Source organism: Bombus huntii, unplaced genomic scaffold (assembly GCF_024542735.1).
Source record: "Bombus huntii isolate Logan2020A unplaced genomic scaffold, iyBomHunt1.1 ctg00000153.1, whole genome shotgun sequence".
NCBI lineage: Eukaryota > Metazoa > Arthropoda > Insecta > Hymenoptera > Apidae > Bombus > Bombus huntii.
In genome coordinates, this window is record NW_026099395.1 from 34,297 (window position 1) to 60,827 (window position 26,531).

General features: G+C 37.4%; 1 long non-coding RNA gene across 6 annotated transcripts in view; it reads right to left on the bottom strand.

Moving 5' to 3' along the window:
• Nucleotides 1-26,531, bottom strand: part of LOC126877364 (uncharacterized) — a 97,288-nt gene that overhangs the window by 26,568 nt on the left and 44,189 nt on the right. For 2 of the 6 annotated variants that reach the window (XR_007694959.1, XR_007694958.1), the window contains exons 2-3: nucleotides 6,026-6,121; nucleotides 5,744-5,949 (exon numbers count right to left, since the gene is read on the bottom strand). This is a non-coding gene — a long non-coding RNA (uncharacterized LOC126877364). Of the gene's footprint in view, nucleotides 1-5,743; nucleotides 5,950-6,025; nucleotides 6,122-6,333; nucleotides 6,538-26,531 lie in introns of those variants that run through there. The other 4 variants (XR_007694961.1, XR_007694960.1, XR_007694956.1 and 1 more) reach the window with 3 other exon arrangements.

A 26,531-nucleotide genomic window follows, 5' to 3' on the forward strand; every position in this document is an offset into this window, starting at 1 on the left:
TCTGGTAGAGGAATCGAGTGTTCCCGTTTTATTTTGAACTCCACTTGTAGAGGGTAAACTTGTCTCGGCTTTTGTGTCTTTCTTGTTCATATTGTCTCTTCGCTAGAGTTACTAGAGAAACTAACTTTTCGCGTTCTATATTGTTTAAAAGAATTCCGACTTTTCTCACCTTGATACGTAAGTTCGTAGAATGAGGTTCCCTTGCGGTGTTTTCCTCTGTGGCGCGTTCAAATGCGTTTGAGTGTCAAACTCGTTCTGTTGATTTGTTCTATGCTGACAGTGGCCCCGTTAATTTGGTCCACCGTGGTAAATTATTGACAGCAAAGTTCATAACACAAGTAGTTCGAATCCTTCGATCTTCAATAATGTCCGTAGACCGAAATCGTAACTTCGTTTACACTGAAGCGAATGGATCCTGGCAGGATCGCCAAAATGTCACGTAAAAATAATGGGAAAATAATAATAAAAAAATGTTGGGTTCTTGAACCAGAGTTCGAGGTACCTTTATTTTATAATAGGATTACAAGTGTGCGATTTGACCGTTACCGAAAGACTGAAAGACTCGATCAAGACACAGCCCTTCTAGATGTTCGTTTATCTTATGCCTATGTGCCGAATTCATATTCCTTTGTTTTGGGAGTCGGTGTCGTGTGCAAGGCTGTTCAGGTTTCCTGAGTCTGTTGGAGATATTTGTTGACGTTACATGTACGTCAAGACTGTGTAAGTGTCACGAGGCAAAACAATAATATGAGTCGCTCTCGATTTGCATCGTTCTCTAACTCATGCGCCGCTACATACTTATATAGCTATTATTTCTTACAACCTAGCGTATGCAGTTGTGTATGGGGCCTTAAGTTCACTGTTTATAGATACTGCTAGGAATTAATCGAACGAATTCAACGCAGTCGCGTTTACAGAGTTCCGTATTATCGGAAATGCCGAATTCGCGTGGTTTCGCTTTGACGTTCGTCCACGTTGACGATTGTTCAAAGAACAACCGAGAGGCCTCCGCGTCGCAGCTACGAAAGACATCGAAGCCGCGACACCCTTCAGTGACTTCCCTATCTTTTCCTAAAACCAAGGATGACGCAACTCAGGCAATCGTTACAAGCGTTCGAACTTCACATTTTCTTACCATACTATCAACAAAAAATGAAAGCTGGTTTTCAATGAGTCATTATATAATTATATGTCGGAGATGAAAGAACACCGGAGCCTTTGGAATTTTAGATAATCCCGCAACATTCTAACCTAGAGTCTACTATAGCTGTAATTGAACAATTGTAGTTATTCAATCCGATTGTAATTGTTCTAGATTAGTGACGGTGAGCTTTGGCTCGAGGTGACAGTCTGTCGCCCAACGTAGCCGCGGTCAAGGGATAAACGCTTTGCCTAACAAAGGTATGGAGTAATTCTATAGCTCTCCTTAAAAGAAATATTCGTGGCGACACGCGACAGTAAACATTCCAACGGTTTCTGTCCCGTGGCTCGCCACACGCAGACCCTATTCTTCGAGTAAGATGATTGCCAGATGTCGATGCGTCTCCGCAGTACATGTTCGGCTAGCTGGAGGGCCCGTTATAAATCTTAAGGTTTAGTTAACTAAAGTCCTTCAAACAGACAAACAGTCTTTGTCCCAACTACGGGAAGATAGGGGAGACATATTTTTCAACGAGCGGCGTCTCCCACTAGCAACTTTCCCTCGAGGGCGGCTAACATCTTTTTCTAACCACCGATATGGAGATTGACCAATTAGCAGCAACGTCAATTTCCCTTACTTCCTAAACGAAGGCTTTCCTCGACGAATCCGATGATCTCGTGTCCTTAGACACACCCCATTATAGTTTTCCTCTGTGACATCGTCGGGACGGGACGGGCATTCTTTTACGCGCTCCCGTCGACCAAAGAGTAACGTCTTTACGCTCAGCAATTATTTTTACGAGTCAGACTTAGATTCAGCGAGAACGCCCATCTGTCATCCCGTTGGCCGCGGATTCGTTATTGAACCGGAGACCACTGTCACTAGTGTCGCGGACGTCTCACCGCCGTGGTAGATTGTCAAAACCTGTGTTATTCATACCTGTGTCAATAAATCGTATCTTCGTTACACCGCAACGATGGCTACCTTCAATGAAGACTCCTCAAACACCGACAACCCTATCCCCAATGTCATTCCGACATATATATCCACCGAAAATGCGCTCTTGTAGACAAACGCTCGATTCGCGTCATAGCTTTTAAAGCTTGTCGCATCTCAATCCGTTGGAAAAAATTTTTCCTGTAGCATATTTTATTTTTACGAACCAACAAGGTCTTTGTTTATTTCCTTCTTTTTTTTTGCTCCAATTTCCCCATTGTTTTTTCAAGGATAGTATTTCAGAGCCACTAGTCAAGTTTATTGTAACAATAAACTTACGTTTCGGAAACATTTTGTGCTGTGAAACAGAATACACTAAAGTTTGAAGGTCACATCGATTTTCGAAAGTTTATAAATGGAGGTGTATGACAGTATCACCAGCTGTTGCTGTCCAAGTAACTCCAACATCGAAATACTACAACGATTCCAATCGAAAGCGCTAAGAGCCTTAATAGACGCACCTTGGTATGTTACCAACGAAACCATCCATCGCGACCTCAAGATACCTACAGTCAAAGAGGAAATAGCAAAATATAGCGACAGATATAGCAAAAGAGTCAAGAAACACCGAAACCCCCTAATCACTGGACTACTCGATACGACGGACCAGATTCGCAGGCTGAAGAGGCACTACTCGCTAGACCTAAACGTTAGATTCATTTAATTATCCAAATTAAGCATATGCACTTACTTATAATACTTATAAATTATACCTATCTATAATAAGTATTAACTTATTGTAAATAAACAGCCATGTCACTGCGCCACGCCGGAAAAATTACTGAAAATTCTCAACGCGAGAATTGATTGTAATTTCAACAAATAAATAAAAACAAAAAAAAAGCTGTTGCTGTCCCCAAGCGCCAAAATACGTTCTGACTACTATTTTATGTATCTCACAGAAGTATGTCTTCATTCATCATCTCCCATGCCATCCACCAACGTGTTCTTAACATGTTATCTCCTAGTAAAATATTGATGTTGAGTCAGATATCCAACTGAATAATCTTTTCGGTGTCTACTATAAGACATTTAAAACCAAGGCTCGTACACACGTGTGCTTATACGTCAGATGTAATACTTAACACGAAACCTGCTTATATTAATATTAAATTTATGCATAGTAGGATGTTCGACCTTTGTAAAAATGAAATTATAATACATACAGTTTCACCGTGGAAAAGTGAATCTTTCTAGCATGTCCACGCAAATGCAGCGGAGGGGAGGACTGTGCATGCACCAAACAACTTTACGTTCGTAATTTTTCACACAAATGTACAACTGTAGGGAAAAAATTATCTCTGATTTTTCGGATGTTAGGAATCGACAATATCGCATAACGGAATGCTGTGTTCTACGTATTCTATTTTTGTTACGAAAGTGGTACAAACGAAGTCCACGTAAGAATAGTACAACAAAATCGGTTGAGGTTAGGTTATCGTGCAGATATCGCGGCTTTTGCATTGGAAATCACGCAACTGCCAGTCTCGTCGTTCCTTGTAAACGAAAGAAAGGTATTGTAATCGGTCGGAATTAACATAAAACTCGTCGTTTCATGATAATACTGTGCATTCTGAATATGCTATGATTTGGTTTAAAATAATAAATAGTCCATTCTTGCATACTATTGCTCCAGCTTTACTTGTATTTTCGATATTGGTATAAATAGAAAGACAATTAATGTCGTTCGAGTCTATTTTCGGATCATTTATATTACGTTTAATCCATATAGTTATCATATGAGACATAGTATCGTAAAATTTGGAAGAATAAAACGTTCGTACAGGAAGTACATTTTATAAGAACTCCAACAAATCTGCGTGTGCACCTAAAATACAAACTGATAGTGATAGTGATTGTTCATAAGTTTATATACATTATCTAATGTCAATCGAAGGTATCAATTCTTTTTCTCCATAAGAGTACTTTTTCATTTATATGTGTTCAAAAATACATGTGTTCAACCGTGAAGCATATGTCACCTACAACGAAAAAGAGTTTTCCTATACTTAATATTTCCTTTATATACCTATGAAAGTCTATTCTTCGCGTAGTATGAAATTATGAATAAATCTGGAATATTGTTCAATCTGAAAAGAAAAATAACTTATTGACATCATTCATTGATACGAGATTCAGAATGTTTGTTTTGTCTTGCAGAAAAAGAAGGCAGCCCTCCCTTTCTTTTAATGTGAAATAGAAAGCGAAAATTTGAAAACAGATTTTTTGGAAATTTACTTGCAAATATCGTTTTCAATATCGTGATTTTCTTCCCAATGGTACTGTACTTTCAAATTTTCCAGTATCCCTCTAAAAACAAAAAGTCGAACCTCGTTATTGTTAACGTAGGCATTACAAGGAAGAGAAGTATTAGAAAGCAGCTCCTTTTTGTTATGGATTTCTTTATAATCATGTAAATAAGAAATTCCGGAAATTTTTTCCTAAAGAATTTAATTCTTGTGCTTTGATTGATAATTATTACACTACATACTAACTTTTCGCATACTGTTCGCGTCTAACAGTTTCCTAATAATAACTACTTCAAAATTACATATGTTCTTGCACGAATTCAAAAGTACGTATGATACAATTACAATTGATTCTAAAATAATAATTATTTAAAGATATTAAGATACTAATTAAACGTTTCACTGTATTTCAAAATCTGGAACAACAAATTTTTATTTATAAAAAATGAAACTGTCTTTATATATTCTTTGTCATGATGCTATTTCTTATTACCGTGTCGACATTTTTTAAAATTCATTTTGTTATCTCTACGCAATAGGAAAATTCATATACTGCTTAATATTTTTTGCATATTATCCATCCACCGCATGATATCTTCTGAAAAATCAAAATATTAATGTTATATTATTACAATGCTTCTTAAATATCAATTTTTGACAAATTTGAAATCCAATATATTTTGCACAATTATTATTTATCAAAAAATTCCAAGTTAGTAACTTTCTTTTCAAATGGCAAATAACATATACTTTGACTTACCTGTAAGTTTTTGTTCCTAATCATCATTTCCTCTTATAGAACATCATTATTGTTCTTATAATTACTACCAGTGTCATAGATATTGTAGTGGCTACAACTGAATTAATAGAAAATGATAAATAACTGTGTATAACACTAACACATAATTGTGTATAACAATGACAGATAACTTTTACTTACATATCAGTCGATAAGGGATTACTGTGATATCCTGTTGATGTTTCTTAAGGCACTTGATTAGGTGCGATACGGTATCATTCCTTATGGTATACTGTAGATAAGTATTTTAGAAAATAACAAGAATAAATCTAAATTATTCAGAGGTTCCAGTTTCGGCTTAGACATAAATACAGGACCATTTGCAAAGAAGAAAGGGTGCGTTTCTACAGCCTCGTTATAGTAACCATGAATACCAATCTCTGAATTACTGGTTACTAAACATAAATATCCTATAAAATTTAATATATTTCTTTAATTTTTAATACATACATGAGTTAGTAGTTCTAAATTATGAATCATCCTACCTGTGATATTACACTTTTCCTTATAATATCATCACTCGAGTGAACAACATTAAGATCATGTAAACCATGTCATCCTATCTTACTGTGAAGATACTTAGTTATGTTATCTAACATTATAAAAATATCATCAAATTCAAGTCCTTTTATTCACATCACATGGCCACGACGATCTGGTTCTTCGTTATATAATGTTCTAAAATTTGTCGTATATATAGGATGTACAAACTGTGATATCAAGGTATCAGTTCTTCCTTCCCAAGGGACAGTTTCATTAAAATTCTGATAGAATTAAAAATTAATTATTAATATTCTAACAATCATATATGTTAAATACATTATAGTCAACGATATATACCTGAGCGAATGTAGAGGTGATTCCTTGATAATTATAAATGTCATCAGCCCACATCATTGTGCCACTTCTTTGTACTCCAGCCTCTAGATTAACAGCCTAAACAAACATACGAAATTTTATAGAAGCTGTACAAAATATAGTATATATGCGCAATATTGAAGCGTTCAAGGGGATATAAAGGTAATGTACATCACATACACGTGTACTCTCATGCAACAAAATACAATTAGATTTAATAGTATAAGCTCTTTTATTCATCATAATAGATTGGAAATTTAAGTGTCTTACGAGGGTGAGTAAAAAGTTACCCGCTCTGTCGGTGTAGAATTTATTTTAAGCAATTGTCAAAAAAGACATACATCATTTTTTGACATAATCACTCGATTTCTGTATACACTTTGTCCATTTGCCGAAGGACCTTTATATTTTCTCATTAAAAAATGTTTTGGGCTGAGCTGCGAACCACGAATGCATCGTCGTCTTCACCTTTTCATCAGCTTTTTCGGCATCCATCTCGCACAAACTTTTTAAAATCCAAATCTGTCGTGTACTATTGCATAAGCAGAGCCGTGGCTGATTTGCAAATGATTTGCCACATTATCCACTGTCACTCGTCTATTCCATAGAGCATAAGTTCATGAGCACGTTCAATGTTGTCATCGTGGATGTGGACGGGCGTCCAGCTGTTTTTTCATAACACTTGTGCGATCTTCTTTGAACTTTTGTGCCCATTCAAACACACTTCGTGACAAAACACTTTCTCCATAATGTGCATTAAATCTTTGATAAATATAGGCATCAAACATAACCTCCGACCACAAGAAACGAATCACAGCATCCTGCACTGTTTTCCTGCAAATCACCATTGCAAAGCGCCATTACTCGCGCAACGGTCACAAACGAATTGACGTAACACAAAGAAACCTGCGCAGCAGCACTGAACAGATATTGACGTCATACGAAGAGTGCAGATGGATCAATACGGTCGACAGAAGTTTTAACTATCTGGAGTGCGGATAAATTTTTACTGAGAGTCGTATAGGAATCTATAATCTGTAAGTACACCTTTGGCTGAATGGAAATTTCTCTTACATATAGTCAAAAATGCAGAAACTGTGTATTGAATTGGAAAGTGATAAAAAATAAGTGAAGTTTCGAGGTTGCATGTGATTGCATGAGTACACAGGACGTTTTTAGCGAATAAAAAATAATTTTGAAAGACACGAGACTTATCTTGTATTTTATGCACTCTCTGTGTCCGAATTTCCAGAAGCTCTCTATCTTATGAAGTGTTTTAGATTAGCCGGAAAATTTTGTACGTACATACAAGAAGTATACGATCTAAGTGGAATATTCCATTATTCTCTTGATACAAAAGAAACGAAATTTACAGAACTTCTCAGAAAGTTGGTTTATTATTACCAAATTAATAGAATTAATATACGTTTATCATCTTTACATACCTAAGTTGTGGAGGTTTATCGTGCGTAAAAAATTAGTGTCGTTTCAAAGTTACATTTCGTACATTTTAAGCCTATAATTTGTAACGTACAAAACAATGTAAATTTGAGCTGTTTCTTATCTCCACAATAAGAAAATCCAACTTTACGTTTTTTACACAATGATATTTATGGAACAGTAATATCATATTATTGCATCGCTTGGAGAATGAAGTCAAGGTACGATGTGACCCTAGTGTAAACGCTGGGATACCCAGCTGTGCCGCACTTATAAGCATAAGACACAATACCTATTAAATACGAGGTTAATTCATGTTGTATCAGCAGTGATCCGCCGCGGTCAGCCTGAAAGGATCGTTAAATTTTTAATCAAAGATACTGAAATATATCGATCGAATTGTATTGAAATTATACTTATATACAGTAATAATCTTCTATTGATTTGTGTATTGAAATACTCCAATTTATAACGTACATGTTATATGTATTTTGAGCAAAACTAAGATTAGAGGAAATTAGATTAAATACCATAACGAGGTGTGAGAAGTGGGCAAAACTATTAAATTGTGTTTATCTATTATTTTTAATGTTTAAGACGTCGATTTGATGTTAATTCGAATCGACGTGTCTTCAGATACCGTATAGTTTGTAGTAACTCTGTAACTTAATTACCGTACAAGAATCCTCTCCACCCTGAGCATGTTCGGCGCATATTATACCATCAGTGATATCAGGTGCATTAGGAAATTTGGAATAAGCTATTTTGCATTCGGCGTTCTTAATCACTGGCATTTGTACTTCCATTAATGCATTACGTCGTGGTCGTCCTACGAAGAAAATAAGAAAGATATTTAAGACTGGAACTATTTAATTTTATTATAAAATTGATATCACTTACTATATCTTAATGCTCCCGATCCAGCAACAAGGGGGTTATAGCCGACGAAGTTGCTCTTTCGTAGGGGCTCTTTCGTACAAATGGGATATACGTACCCTGAAAAATAAAAAAATAAATGAAAATGCAGGAAACTAATGACCAAAAGTATGAGAAAGAATTATACACGCTTTATGACACAATATATGTGTACAGTAAGAAATTTCAGGATATGATACTTCAGTAATACTCAATAGCATATATATATATATATATATATATATATATTTGAGGACTTACTCGAAAATGGCACCTCCTCCACCAATCTAAGAATGGCAATATTATGATTGTGTATGTTTTCTATTCCATCCATATGTGCACAATGTGCTGCGGTCAAAACATGCCTAGCCGATATCAGGGAACCTCCGCACTTCCATAGTGGTTTGTCTGGGTTTCGGGGATTACGAAAACCTAATGCAGCGATTCATGGCCAAGCGCCTAAAATGCAATAGTCATAGTTGTGAATATACATAATTTTTTCTCACATAACGAGTAACAACGATTATTACCTATTCGAAATTCGATCATACAGCAGACGATAAGTACATACGTACAAATACTCTGAAACAGAGATTTGATAAAGACAGAAATTAAATTTTTATTCCAGTGGAATACAAATTATTAAATAATTCTATATAATTTCTATTTGAACTATACTGAACTATAAAGTTCAAACGTGTAATTTCTGCCCTAACAGTTTTTGATCTCTATCCATATTATTACTCCTATATCAATTTTTTATTTCAAGCAAAAAGATACTCTTCCTAACATGAAGTAAAAGAAAGAAATAATTCAAGTTAATAAGTAAAGTTACTACCGATAAAATCATAGCATTATTATTTAGTCTAATTGAAATGTACATTGATGTGCTGTTTAATGCCTTTAAAGTTCATTCTTTGCAGTAAATGGCTTATTATTAATCGGAAAGAAAGACATAAAACGTACCAAGTTCAGCTGGTTTACCATCGACCACCCTGGTATGAGAGACGTTGCTAAAACCTCAGTATGGTGGTCGCAAAGCCTTATACTTATACACAGTTTTTATTAAAATTTCTCTCTTCTCTTTGTTTGGATCGTTCGGACAGCAAACGATCGTAACATTGCCCTGGTATCTGCACACTGATCGTCTATAAAAATCGGTGGCTGTACGGTACTGTATCTGCCATATTTCTTGCAGAGGTTTACATTTTCTGTAGTCAAGGCACCTGCCTTCTTGATTGTCCGGTGTGGTACATTCTGGATCAAACAATTTTAAAACATTTATACAGTTCAAAGATGCGTAAGAAAGCGACACCGATTACTCAACTTTCGAAGTAAAAAGCCGATCGAGTCCACCGGATTGCCCTACAGACACGTATTAATCCGTAAGAGTTAGTCATCATGTTGATAATAATTATCTAAAGAAACTTTTCACGTGAAAATATAAAATTTTAATTGATTAGATATTGTGTTAGCCATACTTAAGAAAGAAAATGAAAATGAATGAAATGAAAGAAAAGGACTACCTTCAACCTCATTTTTTAAATAAACACTTTGTCAGTTTTGCGGTAAATAAGTTCTTAGGAATTCAGGACAGTTTTTAGTGAATCATTTTGTTTCGACCGTTCGCGGAGAGACGCGATCGCGAGATAGCACGTCAACGAGAGTTGTAATTTCCCGTTACGATTAAATAATCGACGCCACGAACTGATCAGTTCAGTAGTTCAATGAAATTCCACAGAATTAACACAAATAAATTAATGTTTATTTCAACAACTTATTAACTAGAAAGATATAAATGGAACAAAAAAAATGTAACTGCGTTTTGGTTGATAAGTAATGCGCGACATACCACCTGTGTTGACGGTTCGACTTCTCGAAAAGTTCTGAACGCCTTTCGATTTTTTTCGTTTTTTCTGGAAGGCGACCCCCACTACGTTCGGATCACGCCACATTCTTTTACGCGAGGTAAAATAACGACCACGAGTCGACGTTTCTGGAAGTCGCCCTGCTTAATGAATCATGCGCTTGCCACTACAATGTTTGTTTGCCGGGCAGACGCGACGGTCCGTCTGCGACATTATAGTGCCGCGATCGATAGTTAAGAATATGACCTATGGTAAGCCGCATGGCGTAACATTCTCCCCCCGTTGAGAGGGTACCGATCAAACTAGCGAGGTGTGGTTGAAGTTCCCATCTTATTTCGTCTCGGTGGCTAGTTGTTCGGGTTTCTCGAGATCGGGTTGAATTGGCAGTGGGACAAGCCTTTTGACGCCCCGATCCAAAATGCTTTTTGCCGTCTGAACTGTAGCTGTCCGGATGACACTGTCACGACCGGCATACTTCAAATCCGACGGACTGACGATAGAGATAAAGCACTCGGCGACAATGTATATCGCTGAAGTGCCTAATGAACCATCAACATCCCAACGGTCCTTCCACCGAAGGTTCTAGAAGAAAGAGCACGTGGCAACGGTCGCGGACGCCTAGCAAATGCATGGACGGTGGGGATGTTGAGGGATGACAAAAGAAAGTAATCGGATCCGATCGAAAGTAAAATCATAAGAGTCAGTCTTAAAAAGTCACGCCCAGAGTTCGGAAGTAGATTGTAAAGTGTATTGATGTTAGAAAAAAAATAAAGTTTTCTTTTTTTTATTTTTTACCTCAAATTCCTTTTTTATTTTGTTATTTTACGTGACAACACCATCGGCGCCTGGATGAACTCGGCCCAGAGGCCAATGCATGGAGGGAACGTTGTCCTCTCTGAGGATGACGATTGTGCCCTTTTGGATGCTGTGTCCACCCTTGCTCCATTTATTGCGGTTGGTTAGCTCGTTCAAATACTCCTTATGCCAGCGGTTCCAAAAATGTTGTTTAAGCTGTTGGATATGCTGCCATTTGGAGAGTCGGTTCGATGGAATGTCTCTGAAATCTCGATCACGTAAGCACATTAATGAATCGCCAATGAGGAAATGTCCGGGAGTGAGGGCTAGGAGATCATTTGGATCGGTGGAGATAGGAGTTAGCGGGCGGGAATTGAGGACTGCTTCTATTTCTATGATAAGAGTATTACGGTGTTAAGCTCATATGTTTCTGTTTCTCCACTCGCGCTGCGCCATAATATCCTTTGATATTTCCGATCCTCTGGTCGTACGAGGAATTGCCGATACATTTTCTCGATCTCGCCAGTGAGTACGTACTGATGAGCGCGGAATCTAATTAATATACAAAATAAATTGTGAATTGATTCGAGAATATAGGATTTCCCCATTTTCATGATTATCGTGATTTTTGTATAAATATATTTTTGAAGATACTAATAATTAGGTACTTATAAATTAGTATTATCAATTATTTTGCATTTATAATTCCGCCTCTAGTATAAGTGTTAATTGAAAACTAACTTTATGTTTCAAAAAGTACTAGCAAAGTCGTTGAGTAACAAGCCACTGATGCTAACACAAATAGCATTGTCGTAATTAAATATTTCTAAATATTCATTTTTCATTTTGAACCTGTAGAAACAATTTATTATATATACTATTAGCTAAGTAATTGCATATTTAATTAAGTCGAAATATAAAACTTAGTTATTTTAATAATTTAAAAAATAAAAAACTGACAAACATTTCAATTTAATTTATGGTTGGAACAAAAGACATTTCATTAATTGAAATATTGTAACGCAGAGTACTTTCCAAAATACGCCGAGAGTATTCCTGATGGTGAAACGAGCGTTGCTTCATCGAACGCAGCTAAAGAAAACAACATCTATGTAGTTGGTGGTACGATGCCTGAAATAGAGGGCGATAAATTGTACAATACCTGTACTATTTGGGGTCCCGATGGAACTTTGATAGCAAAACACCGAAAGGTAAGTAATATATTCCTTTATGGCTTTGAATTTGAAAATATTGGGGCGAAGAAAGTGACTCTATCTAGGAATAATTTAGGAATATACATATGTACATACGTATACTATAACCAATTCTATAATTTACGGTTTATAAAATACGTTATGATACGGGAAACGCCCATTTTTGTTGTAATGTGTTTGTGTTGTATAAATTTTTCAAATACTTAAAATATTATTATACTTATTTTTTCTCCTTTTTAAACATTATTAAATGATAAGATTTTTTAATAAAAGAAAGTGATAAAAACGCTGTCAGTTATTAAATAAAAAATAATTAAAGTTTAGGAGTTGGTAACTTTGATATTAAATTACAAAAGTTGCAGCAATAGAATTAGCGACTACATTTTTATGTTATTAGGTACATCTATTCGACATCGACATTCCTAATAAGATTACTTTTCGAGAGAGTGATTCACTCAGTCCTGGTAACTCCCTAACGACGTTCGATGTGAAGGGCTGCAAAATAGGTATTGGCATTTGCTATGATATTAGATTCGAGGAAATGGCACGCATTTATCGGAACAAAGGTACAGTAACTTAATCGATCAATACTTAACTAGCAAAAAATTAAATATCTTTCTTAAATATATTCTATATAAAATTAATATAATCTGTAACTCTGTATAAACAGAAGCTTAATTTAAAAAAACCAGTATATTTGCTGAAAATGAAACAAATAAAAGAATTAAAAGCACAATAAGAGGACTGTCCTCGCATATTCAGAAATGATGGAATGTGAACCGTGCAACTACGAAGTTAATTGGTATTCGGTAGCTTCATATTTCCTGCTTCTCTGGGTTAGGTTGCCAAATGCTGATATATCCAGCGGCATTCAATATGACCACTGGACCACTGCACTGGTCATTACTTCAGCGTTTCAGAGCGAATGATAATCAATTATACGTTGCCTGCATATCACCGGCTCGTGTTCCTTAAGCAAGTTACGTCGCATGGGGACATACACAGTTGACCAATCCCTGGGGAAAGATTCTTTACGATTTGGAAACTCAAGAGAATATGGCAGTCACCGATATCAAAAAAAAAAAAAAAAAAAAAAAAAAAAAAAAAAAAAAAAAAAAAAACTGGCGAACCGTGTGTTACCACAACGAGACACGCGATGCTATTTGTCGCTTTAAATTGTGCCGCAACTCGTTTTTGAGATCTTTGCCAGGGGCGCGTTAAAACATGCTGAAAATATATTTCTGGCTTTTCTGGGGTTTAACTGAAATATGACAAATAACGTTGTAAAACATATGTACTTATGACTTACAGAGTAATTGAGTGTACAAAATATATAGTATACAAAATAGCCAGCGATTTAGGGCTTTAAAAGATCAAAAGGAAAGAAAAGGAAAGAAAAGAAGAAAGATAATATATTGTGGCAGTCTAAGTCGATCTAAGAAAATAGATAAAGGGAGGGAGGGGCAAAGCTAGTTAATCTGGAAAGAATCCAAGCGTCAATTTCAAGCATTTACAGAGAATCAAGCGGGCTGGTTAAAGTCGTGAGTTGAGCAATTATCCCGCGTTAGGTTCAATCAGGTTAGTCCCACGCGAAATTGATCCAACCATGCGAAAACGAGTGTATTCTGATTTCTGTCGCAGATACTTCTGGCTAGTGCAGTACCTACACGGTGGTTGTTGAAATAGCCGCTTCTCATCTATTTTCCCTAGCGCGGACATCATCCTTTGATCCCTTACGACTAACGAAGTTTTCTAAGATGTACGGCAGTTTGAGATTCTACTTGAAAATGATCATGATTGCGGTCTGTGTGTCGTATATATATATATATATATATGTCGGGTCACGATTCGAATTTTGGGCGCGCGACGACTCTTCGTGTGGACTAGCCATCGTTTCACAAAGCCGAGATTTTATTTAGACATATATACAGGTCTATCACTAAGCTTAACAAATAATAAGTACAACTAATAATAAGTCTAACAAACACTAAGCCTAATGAATAATACGATCTACGAATAATTAAATTAAATAATACTATTAGCAATGTTTGAGTTCAAACGAATCCACGATCACCGGGATAACTCCTTACTAAGCGAAACTAACTTAGACGCAAATGCGATCGTCGAAAATGCTCGATGTATCACTGCGCCAAATACGATAAGGATAGGTTCGACAAAAACAAAGCTAAAATAGTTAGGTTCAACCTTGGCGATTTCGTGTTACGTAAAAACGAGGAAAGAAACCAGACGAAGTTAGATCCGAAATTCAGGGGTCCATTCGTAATAGCCGAGATTTTGGAAGGAGATAGATATACCCTAAAAACCTTAGACGGTAAACGATCATATAAGGACAGACACGACAGACTGAGAAAAATGCCAGAAGGTTGCGTCCCTGCTGAGTTAGACGTCTGCGGTGATGACAACGGCGGTGATAATAACGATGCAAGTACACTGACCTCAGAGGATCATTAACACTGCGTTGTGGTCATAGTAATACACCGAGTGGTTTTATGTGCTTTTGTTGTAACCCGTTGAGTGGGTTGATGTGTTTTTGTTGTAACCCGTTGAGTGGGTTGATGTGTTTTTGTTGTAACCCGTTGAGTGGGTTGATGTGTTTTTGTTGTAACCCGTTGAGTGGGTTGATGTGTTTTTGTTGTAACCCGTTGAGTGGGTTGATGTGTTTTTGTTGTAACCCGTTGAGTGGGTTGATGTGTTTTTGTTGTAACCCGTTGAGAGGGTTGATGTGTTTTTGTTGTAACCCGTTGAGTGGGTTGATGTGCTTTTTGTTGTAACCCGTTGAGTGGGGTTACGTGCTTTTGTTGTAACCCGTTGAGTGGGGTTACGTGCTTTTGTTGTAACCCGTTGAGTGGGCTTACGTGCTTTCTGGGTGTAATGCACCCAACGTGGCAATATGATCCAACAAACTGAGGTTCACCGGTGTACGAAATCGAAAATGATCTGTTGTGTCATTACGGTCTGGCTGGCGACTCACAGAACGCACCTAACACTTTGAATACAAATTATAACATTACAAATTCCTATTCTCTTTTATTTTTCTGTTGTCAAACCTCCGAACGAAACTTTGTTATTGCACTGGACCCTTGACTTACTTGGACATTTAGTTAAATCGCAAATAATGTCAGTTGTATCGAATCTAATGTAAGAAATACGATATTTTAGTTACACACGAGGACGTGTGATAGTCAGGATGGCCGTGTCGGAGATGAAAGAACACCGGAGCCTTTGGAATTTTGGATAATCCCGCAACATTGTAACCTAGAGTCTACTATAGCTGTAATTGAACAATTGTAGTTATTCAACCCGATTGTAATTATTCGAGAATTGTGATAATGAGCTTGGGTTCGAGGCGACAGTCAGTCGCCGAACGTAGCCGCGGTCACGGGATGAACGCTTTGCCTAACAAAGGTATGAAGTAATTCTATAGCTCTCCTTAAAAGAAATATTTGTGGCGACACGCGACAGTAAACATTCCAACGGTTTCTGTCCCGTGGCTCGCCACGTGCAGACCCTATTCTTCGAGTAAGATGATTGCCAGATGTCGATGCGTCTCCGCAGTACATGTTCGGCTAGCCCGAGGGCCCGTTATAAATCTTAAGGTTTAGTTAACTAAAGTCCTTCAAACAGACAAACAGTCTTTGTCCCAACTACGGGAAGATAGGGAAGACATATTTTTCAACGAGCGGCGTCTCCCACTAGCAACTTTCCCTCGAGGGCGGCTAGCATCCTTTTCTAACCACCGATATGGAGATTAACCAATTAGCAGCAACACTTTCTGAACGAAGGCTTTTCTCGACGAATCCGATGATCTCGTATCCTTAGACACACCCCGTTATAGTTTTCCTGTGTGGCATCATCGGGACGGGAAAGGCTTTCTCGCTCGCGATCTCATCGATCCAAGAGTAACGCCTTCGCGATCAGTGATTATTCTCAGACTTAGACTTTGTGAGTACGTTCTGTTGTCATCCCGTTGACCGCGGATTCGTTATTGAACCTAGGATCATTGTCATTAGTATCTCGAGCACCTAACTACCGCGGTTACTTGTCCGGTTCTATAATAATCGTATTTGCACTAGTCAATGTCTTCTCCATTGCATAACGACAACGTGTAACCCAAACGAAGATTCGTTTCACGCCCCTAACCCTAATTCTAATGTAAACCCGATATATATATATATATATATATATATATATATATATATGTATGTATAAGATTTATAAAATGAATGCTCGGTAAAATGTCTGTGATAAATAATAGCAATTAAAATGGAAAAATTTTTAATTGCATTGCTTCGACTATACATATACATATACTTAATGTGACTTACTTTGTATGAGAAAAATTCTGTTTGCCAATTCGATATCGAGAGCTGATAATGCTAACATACGATGAAACGATAACAGAAGAATCCGAATATTCAGAACTTTTCACGATATATGTTAAATAATATTATGAAATAAATTAAATAATTACCCCGCATTGCTTCCAGCGTACGTGTTCACGATTCTCGGCGAAACCGAATATGGCAGCAGGAAATCAACCAATCACAACTTCGGAAGAAAGTAAAGCGCGGGAAGAAATCGCGGCATCCAGCTTCCTGCGAATCTATTCTCGATCTCGATGTAAGCAGTAATCTTTCGATAATCGTTTTGCAAAATGGCGTGTCTTAAACGAAGTGTATAGTAAAATTCGTATTTGAGAGACGCATAAATAAACGATATCAGGCTATTTCCCGCGAGAAATTCACGTTCGGTTGCAACATAACATGTCACGTATGTATTTTCGTCGAAAACTGATTTCGAGGGACGTGTATATGTGCGTATCAAGTTACTTGGCGAAAGTTCAACGACAGACTGTGACTTTAAAACAGTATGTATGCCTATGTTTGTTGTCCGAGAATTGGAAGAATCTGTCATGTTTTGTTTACGTCGGCTGTAATGGAGTGGTGTTTTTGTCTTGTGGTAACTGAATGTCTCAAACAACAAACTCGAGATTTCAATCGATCTTCGAAAAGAAGTCATACCCATTGGCCTTGGGTGAGTTGTGATTTCATTAACTTTTTAATTCATAATTGATAACATAAGGTTATTGTAAGACCGATGAAAATATGGATAGCAACCAATTGCAATTGAATATCTGGCCTGTCTTGCACTATTGAAATTTTGCAAGTCACTAAAGTTACCAGCATTAATATGTTCCCTTGCACAAGTTTGACGATAAAACAAATGAAATTTTACTATTTGCAAGTTATTTGATTATTGTATTTAACGAAAAATTATAAAATCATAAAATAGAATTCTATATAACCTGTAAATCGTAACTTGTCAATCTACTAGTACATATATTATAAATTGGTAAACTTTTGTGTGTGGGGGAGGGGGTGCTAGATGTAACACTGATACGACATTTTGAAAAAATATTTAATTATAATCATGAAAGGCGTTATTGAAATATTGAGTTTTTATTAATGTTCCTTGCAACTTCGAGTTTGCGTACTATATTTAAAATGTACATAAGATATAAAGTATATTGACAAGTAACAGTCACAAAATTGTTTCAAATGAGGATAATCATCCTAATATCAACTTATCAATTGTGATCTGATAAACAAGAATTCAAAATACAGTTAAACTGTGTTCTACATACAATAATCTTTTTCGGAGGAGATTTAAATATATGAACATATTGTGATATTTTGTCCATAATAACATGAATAATATAAAGTTTCGTATTACATATACTCTATTTTTTAATATATTCTGCATATCTCATTTTATGACAACAGACAAGCAAACTATATTCCCATTATAAGCTTCGCTCTAATTTCGCATCGTTTCACCTGAATATATCGTGAAATTTCATCCCGTCAAAATTTTGCGTCAATCTTTTTTATCTTAAAGGATTAAAGACAGTTGCAAAACGCCACGGTGTTTCGGGGTTTGTTTAAATTTCCGCCAAATGAAAAAGAAGTTTCGCGAAAAATGGTAGTTACTAACGGCACGTCTGGTTACAATTTTCGTTTACAATTCTTTTGGCGAGTAAATATGACGTACTGGGTCGATACTAAGTAGTCGGTTGTCCCTGAAATTTGAACTGTTGAGAACGAGGTAATAACAGGGCGACTGGTTTGTTGCTGTGTAACGTATACACGTTTCTGAATAGTTTTCTACTTTAAATGAAATTAACTGCTACCCGACGGAGTTTCGACGTAGCGATAAACACGCCACTGAAAAAAGCGACGAATGGGAATGGAAAATACGTAAAGATTTTTTTGACAAAATAAAGAATCATTTTGTCAGATTTCAAGAAGAGTTTGGGTAAATTCAATTTATGCTCTTTGCTACTTGACTTATGTTTATAACACTAAAAGTTATCTTTACAAGCAGCGAAGTGATTTAGTTTCATCCGTAGTTCGGTTGCTTCCAATTTTTTCATTTTCACATTGTGTAAATTTCGACCAATTGCGGGGAGACGTAATCGCGAGGAGAGACGTCAACGGGGGTCGTAAATCCCCGTTACGATTATAACAATCGACACCACGAATTGATCGATCCCCTGATTTCCGTTGAGATAATAGGGGTGATTGAGTTTGCATAACACTGTGATTCACAGAATTATAAATTATATATTTCCAACACTTAGATTACACTGACGTAGAGAAATAAATAGTTAACAACTTGTCGCATGAAGATGCGATAGATATGTACGCTAGAGCAGGGCTCTTATAATGGAAATTAATGTATTAATGGACTTAGCACTATAATATATTTAGGAGAGAAGATGTGTGTTCGACAACACCGAGAACCGACAAAAGATTTGCGTGAAGTATGCGACTCTCGCGCTATGTGTAGACTGCCGCGTTAGGCGTTAGTTTTTAGACTGTCTGTCGCTCTTTTTCTAATACGGAAGAAAAGTTCGGTGTGGGTGTGCCCCTGTGCCTAAAGAACGCGGATTCGTTGTTCCCACTTTCGTTAGAAAAAGTGAGGGCCACGAAGCGCGGTGTCGATTGGTCATGACCTGCACTACTGCTCGAAGGGATGAGTATCGAGTCTCCTACCATCGTGGTGGATAGATGACTGTGTGCGTGAGAAAAACCTAGCTTGTTTTATTACAGGGCTATTCGGATTTTCCTAATGGGTGCATACCCGCTTTCTCCGTGTTTTAAGTGCGACTAATAAACCCAAGGACCTCTCTAAAAACCGACTGTGTTTCGAGAATATTTTTAAGCTTTAGAAATTCTTCAAGACAAACGGATTGAAGACACATGGCGAAACAATACAGGGAAGTGAAAGTTATGGTGGGTCCTTAGGTTTATTGAGGGTCGAAGTGACGTTACGCAGGTCGGTTGTTGTCCGGTCGCGCGGGCTGGCGTGCAGATGTTTTAGGCGGCGTAACACATTGCGTATTACAATATTGATGTTAAAATATTATTATAGAAAAACATGTTAGCAACTTAATTTTCTATTTGTTCGTTTCTCTGTTTTCCTTATTCTGTTTTTGGATTTGTGGTGGATGATTTAAATAATGACGTGACGAGTTGATACTTGATATTGTCAAATATATTTAAAATTATTCTAAATACAGAATTAATCGCACGGGAGACAAAGATTTTGTAACGAATCCTAGCGGCTGCCATTTGTCGTTCACGCGCTGTTGCCGATACCGAATGCGCTAATGTCACGTAAAATAACAAAATAAAAAAAGAAATTTGAGGTGTAAATAAAAAAAAGAAACTTTATTTTTTTTCTAACAACAATTCACTTTACAATCCACTTCCAAACTCTAGGCGTGACTTTCCAAGACTGAAGCTCTTATGATTTGACTTTCGATCGAATCCGATTACTTTCTTTTGTCATCCCTCAACATCCCCACCATGCATTTGCATTTGCTAGGCGTCCGCGACCGTTGCCACGTGCTCTTTCTTCTAGAACCTTCGGCGGAAGGACCGTTGGGATGTTGATGGTTCATTAGACACTTCAGCGATATTGCCGCCGATTGTCGCCGAGTGCCGCCACATCTTTATCTCCATCGTCAGTCCATCGGATTTGAAGTATGCCGGTCGTGACACTAACATTGTGGCGTCAGAGACGATGCGTTTTGACTCGCGAAAGGCGTTTTCGGTTTGCTTCGACCACTCGATTCGCCGCGAACAGCTCGTACGTATCTTTGTTCGCGGATCCGCGTAGTTTGTTGCACGAGTATACGTTTATATTGACACCGGTGTTCACAAGAAAAGAGATCCTTGGTGCCCTGTCCGTCACGAAAATGCGATGGGATACTAAAGCCATCGCCACATGCCGCGTTTACGGACGGCTGGTCTCGTTTCACTGGGTCCAGTTGCAAGGGGCCCGGCACTTCCTTGCGCGGTCTCGAAAGGTCTCGTGGTAATAGCAGAGACCAGACTTCTGCGGTCTGTCCTTCGAACTTGATATCAATCTTGCCTTCCGTATGTAGAATAACGATGTGAGGTGGATAGTGGGTGAAGGTGCCCACAAGAAATACTCTTGATGTTCAACAAAAAAGTTAATTAAATTATTAACAATCAACAGTCAACAATTTATGATCAACAATTAACGACTAACGATTAACTGTCAACAACAATTAACGATTAACGATGAACGATCAAAAACAATTAACGATTAACGATGAACAACGATTAACGATTAACGATTAACTATCAAGAGTCAATAATCACGTATCTCTAATTGTGTTTGCTTCGCTATGACGCTTAACCTTTCGCACTCCGCAGCTCGGGGCAGAATGAATCTTTGATTCGAAACCAAATGGATTCTTTTCTTTGTTGCCCCTCGATATCTCCACTACGCACGCGTTTATTAGATGTCCGCAACGGTTGCCGCGTATGCATTCTTCCGAATATTCGGCGAAAGAACTGTAGGGATATCAATGGTACATTAGGCGTGTCGGCCTTACGCTTTGAAGGTATAGCGCTTTGTGTCGCGAAGCCGTTGGAAAGTTCCATGGTCGAGTGCCACCACAGATGCATGACGATTAGATACAAACGCTTCAAGTATTACAATTAATAGCTGATACAATTGCAACAAAACAGATGTCCTTTATGCAAGACTACTGAAATTACACAGCTACAATAAAATAAGGAATACGTCTGTACTATGGGAAACATAAATAAATATACACATAGTAGCTTATACAACATGTATGTGGAGGACGATTAAACGCGTTGTTGATTAATGACCAGACGAGTTGATACTTAGTGTAGTCAAATGTATTTAAAATTATTTGCAGTACAGAATTAGTCGTCGTTCGCTTAGTGTTGCTCGATATGTGTATACAAGGTAATGCTTACGTTCGTTCGATATTAATTCGCTATAAGAATGTTCGATACTAACTGTCTTAACGATCGTGTTCTTTTATTTATACTCGGGGGAGTATCGAAAACTTTAAATTCAACCTCGGTTGACGATTGCACGTAGCGGCAACATTGTTTTGCCCGGAGTTTGTTTATCGTTACGCTTTGCTTGTCACGTAAAAGTAATGGGAAAATAATAATAAAAAAATGTTGGGTTCTTGAACCAGAGTTCGAGATACCTCTATTCTATAATAGGATTACAAGTGTGCGATTAAACTGTTACCGAAAGACTGAAGCCTCGATCAAGAACCAGCCCTTCTAGATGTTCGTTTATCTTATGCCTACGTGCCGAATTCATAATCCTTTATTTTGGGAGTCGGTGTCGTGTGCAAGGCGGTTCAGGTTTCCTGAGTCGGTTGGACATATTTGTTGACGTTACATTCCCCCAGTGTTAGAGTGCGGCTGGTCCTCCAGACTCTTATTTTCGGTGTAGTGCCTCCTTTTGTATGCCCTTTTGGAATCTTACATGCCTTGCTTCGAGGATGACTGAATTGGTGTCTTCAGGTAATTCTCGTAATGGTTGTATTTCAGGTGTGGAATATGTGTTTAAAGGTGCGCTCTATTGGTCTAGAGATATTGCTTATACCTGTGTCTTTTTTTTTCTTTGGTTTTACAACATAATACGCGAATACATAATTTGGAAGGTAGGCATTTGCTTATAATATCGAATAATCCTATTTTGTTAAATATACATATGTTCCTAGTAATGCTAGATCAATATAACTAATAATTTATAAGACACTTAGTTCCTATTTCTTAAGACTTCTAATTCTATGTTCATAATTAAGAGAGTTTACTTCGTTGGAAATTTGATTGAGGTGCATTCTATACGATTATACATTATTAATGATTTTTGGAGCGTTTTCAATTTTTGTTAGGATTTCTTCTAGACTGTCAGTTAAGGGTAAAGCTATAGTTTTGAAATTTGTTTTGTAAGTTATATTGGTTTTTAAGTTATTGTTTTCATCAAAAAATTTATCTATATTTTTATTCATTAATTCTAAATTATCGTTATCCAGAGTTACAAATAGACTTCTAGAAATGGATCCAACAAAATTCAATGAGCCTCTTCGGTAACAAGTGTGTGTCATAAATTTAATATGCATGATTACATTGTCTAAATTTCTTTTGCGAGCGCGTGTAATCATTTCATTGGAATACGGGCATTCACTTTTAAAATGTTCTGTTAACATTAGTCTAAATCTTTTAATTTCGCTGAGTTTTGCATATATATCCTTAATGTCTAAACCTATAATTACGTTTACGGATTCGCTATATAAGTATGCATGAGCTAATTTTTCTTGATATATAGAACTACCATTAAGGGGTATAACGTTTAGCTTAGCTAACTATGAAGAAGGTGAAGATCGTCCTGGAAAGTAAGGTTTAATACGGTTACCATGTATTTTCCTAATCGAGTGATTTACTATTATTTCATAATAAGGGGTTTTTCACTTTTTCAATGGTGTATGGCCCTGGCCATTCAGTATCTATCTTGTGTTCTTTATGATCGTTATGAATTAATACTAAATGTCCTTCTTTAAAAATAGATTGAGGTTTGGCAATTTTAGAGAAGTTTCTAATAAATTTTCTATAGTATCCAGCTAGCCCAAGGAATGATTTTACATCTGTAGGATTTTTTGGTAGTTTGAAATTCTTTACTGCTTCTATCTTTTTAGGGTTAGGTTTTACTCCATCTGCTGTCACTACATGTCCTAGATATTCTAATTCGGGCTTTAAGAATTCACATTTATCTGGTTGTATTCTTAGACCTACTTTCCCGAGTCTTTGGAATATAATGACTAAGTTTTTAGTATGTTCTTCCATCGATTGCCCGAATATAATGATATCATCGAGATAAACGAAACAATGATTGTTAATCAAACCTCTTAACGTGGTATCCATCATTCTTTGAAAGGTAGCAGGTGCGTTCTTGAGCCCGAATGGCATTCTATTATAGTGGAAGTGTTCTTATGGTGTGCTAAATGTAGTGTATTTCTTTGAATTCTCGTCCATGGGTATTTGATGGAACCCTGAGGATAAGTCTAAAGAGGAGAAATATTTCTTATTTCCTAGCTGTGATAGTATATCGTTAATGTCAGGTAGTGAATACGCGTCTTGGTCTGTTAGTTCGTTTAACTTCCTAAAGTCAATCACTACTCGCCACTTTTGTTTCCCTGATGCGTCGATTTTCTTTGGAACGACCCAGACAGGAGAGTTATAGGGAGAGTCGGAGGGTTCTATAATCTCTTTGTTTAACATTTCAGTCATCTGTTTATTTATTTCGGTTTTATGATGTTCGGGAGGACGGTAGGATTTTACGTTGATGATCTTGTTACGTAGATGATACATTTACACTGTACACGTGAATGTGTGTGTAAGCGTCAGAGGGCGTCCAGGTCTCAGTAGAGACAAAAGACGATTGGAGGCTGTTAGGAGAATCTAGAGGAGGTGGTTGACAACAAGCGTGCGTGCAAGAAGGTTATCGAAGTCTTCAGAGTGTAATATATATATGTATAGCTGTTGTGTGCGAAATAAAGTAAACTATTTGTATTTTCGAATCCTCTCTATACCTTAACATGGTAGCAGAGCGTGGTTACTAGTTTTGCAAGCTATTTAGTGCGTGGTTTTTAGTCTTGCGAGTTTAGTAAGGGAAGAAACGTTCAAAGAATATAAAATAAAAGAAAAAATACTTCAAGCACGTAGGAACGCTTGAGTAAAGAATAGGAAATCAATTAAAATGGAGAGATCGGAAATTATGCTATCGATATTCGATGGTGAGGGTTACGGTATGTGGAAGAAAAGAATAACAATGTTTCTGAGATATAAAGAATGTGATATTGTTATAACTAGAGTGAAGACTGAAACAGACAATCCAGACTGGGATAAAAAGGATCTGAAGGCGATAAATATAATTTACAGTGCCTTCTCAAATAGACAATTAGAATATATTAGGGAAGAAAAAACAGCGTATGAAATAATGAAAAAGTTCGACGAAGTGTACTTGAAAGAATCGACGGCACTAGATCGTGTGCAGAAGGAGATTGGAGAAGATAAGTCTTGATAAATACAGTGATTCAGCATCGTTTTTTAGCGATCTTGAAAAATTAATAAATGAATTAAAAGGTGCAGGCGCAAAAGTGAGTGAGAGGGAAAAGCTGAATTACATGATAAATACGTGTTACGTCGCGTAACTCTACCTAGCCCAGGCCACACACCGCGGGCAAGATGGCAACCAGATGTCTTCGGATACTCACTGCGTACCCTCAATAGTCTCAAGTATCTTCCATAAATCTTAGGAATTTCCTAGTCGAGGTCCTTCAAACTGAACAAACGTCTGTTTCCAAAGCATTTCTAAAGACCTTTGTCTACTACGGCTTGACAAGGGAAAGTTGGTTTTTCTCACGTATGATGCAACTTTCCTCCCACGAACCACTTTCTCTCGAGGGCGGTTAAGACCCTTCGTTTAACCAATTAACAACGAAGACTATTTCCCTCACTCCCTTAGTCAAAATCGTCACCAACAAATCCGATGGTCCCGTGCGCTAGACACACCCATCCTTAGCTTTCCTCCGCCACAGCATCGTCTCCGAACATCACTGACTTTACATCCTTCGAACAGTCAACATCCTTCGACCGGGTTTACACCCGAAGATCAGTCAGTCTCAATCAAGCATCTCGTCAAGCGGTCAGCAATTCGAATACAATGAGTCGACAAATCCATCAGTATACGCGATAATCCGTCTAGAGACTCAGGTCGCACTCATTCGTAGTCATCTCATAACAAATATTCATTTTGTGTTACACCGAAGTTGTTGGTTTGTGAAAATATATAATAACCTGTTAGCAACAGCGTTATCCTTCATTTAACTACCCTTATTATCCTAAACGAAATAAGGGATCGAGCGATTCGCGGCGTCGATTAGCAAATCGTAACGGGAATTTACGACTCCCGTTGGCGCGCTTCTTCGAGATCGCGTCTCCCAGCGAACGTGCGAAAACAATACGTTACCCGAAGAGTATAGCTACATAGCGGATATAATAGATGCAGTGAAAGAAGAGAAACAAACGGTAGCGTGCGTGAAGAATAAAATAGAAATAGCGGAAAAGAAAGATAAGTCTAATCGAGGAGAAATGAAAACTAATGCCTTTGCTGCAAAAAAGGAAGGATGCTTCAAATGTGGAAGAGTGGGATATTTTGCATGAGAGTGTCAAAATGGCGTCCAAGCGGGAAGCAGTAACAGTTATCGGCGTGGGTCAACACGTGGTCGCAGCAGAGGAAGAGGAAACAAAGGCAATACGAACAGGGGGCGTGGAAACTTCCATCGTCAATCAGCAGCCGGCACGAGCGAATATGGCAACTCAGGAGCAGGCATATGGATGGCAACAGCGCACGCAGCACACAGCAGCGAGATGAACGAGATAAGTGGTAACGAAATAACATACTTATTTGTTAGGGAAGTGATACATTTACACTGTACATGAGAGTGTGTGTGTAAGGGTTAGAGGGCGTCAAGGTCTTAGTGGAGACAAAAGACTGTTGCCAGATGTTAGAAGAATCTAGGATAGTCGGTTGGCGACCAGCGTGCGTGCAAGACGTTCTTCAGAGAGTAATATAGATGTATAACTGTTGTGTGGGAAATATAGTCAATTATTTGTATTCCCAAATCCTCGAATTTCCTTAACATGGTAGCAGAGCGTGGTTACTAGTTTTGCAAGATATTTAGTGCGTGGTTACGATCTTGCGAGTGAGTTTTCAGTAAAGAAAAAAAAACTTTCAGAGAAAAAAAATATACTTCGAGCACGTAGGAACGCTTGAGTAAGAAAAGAAAAAAAAAGAAGAATCAAT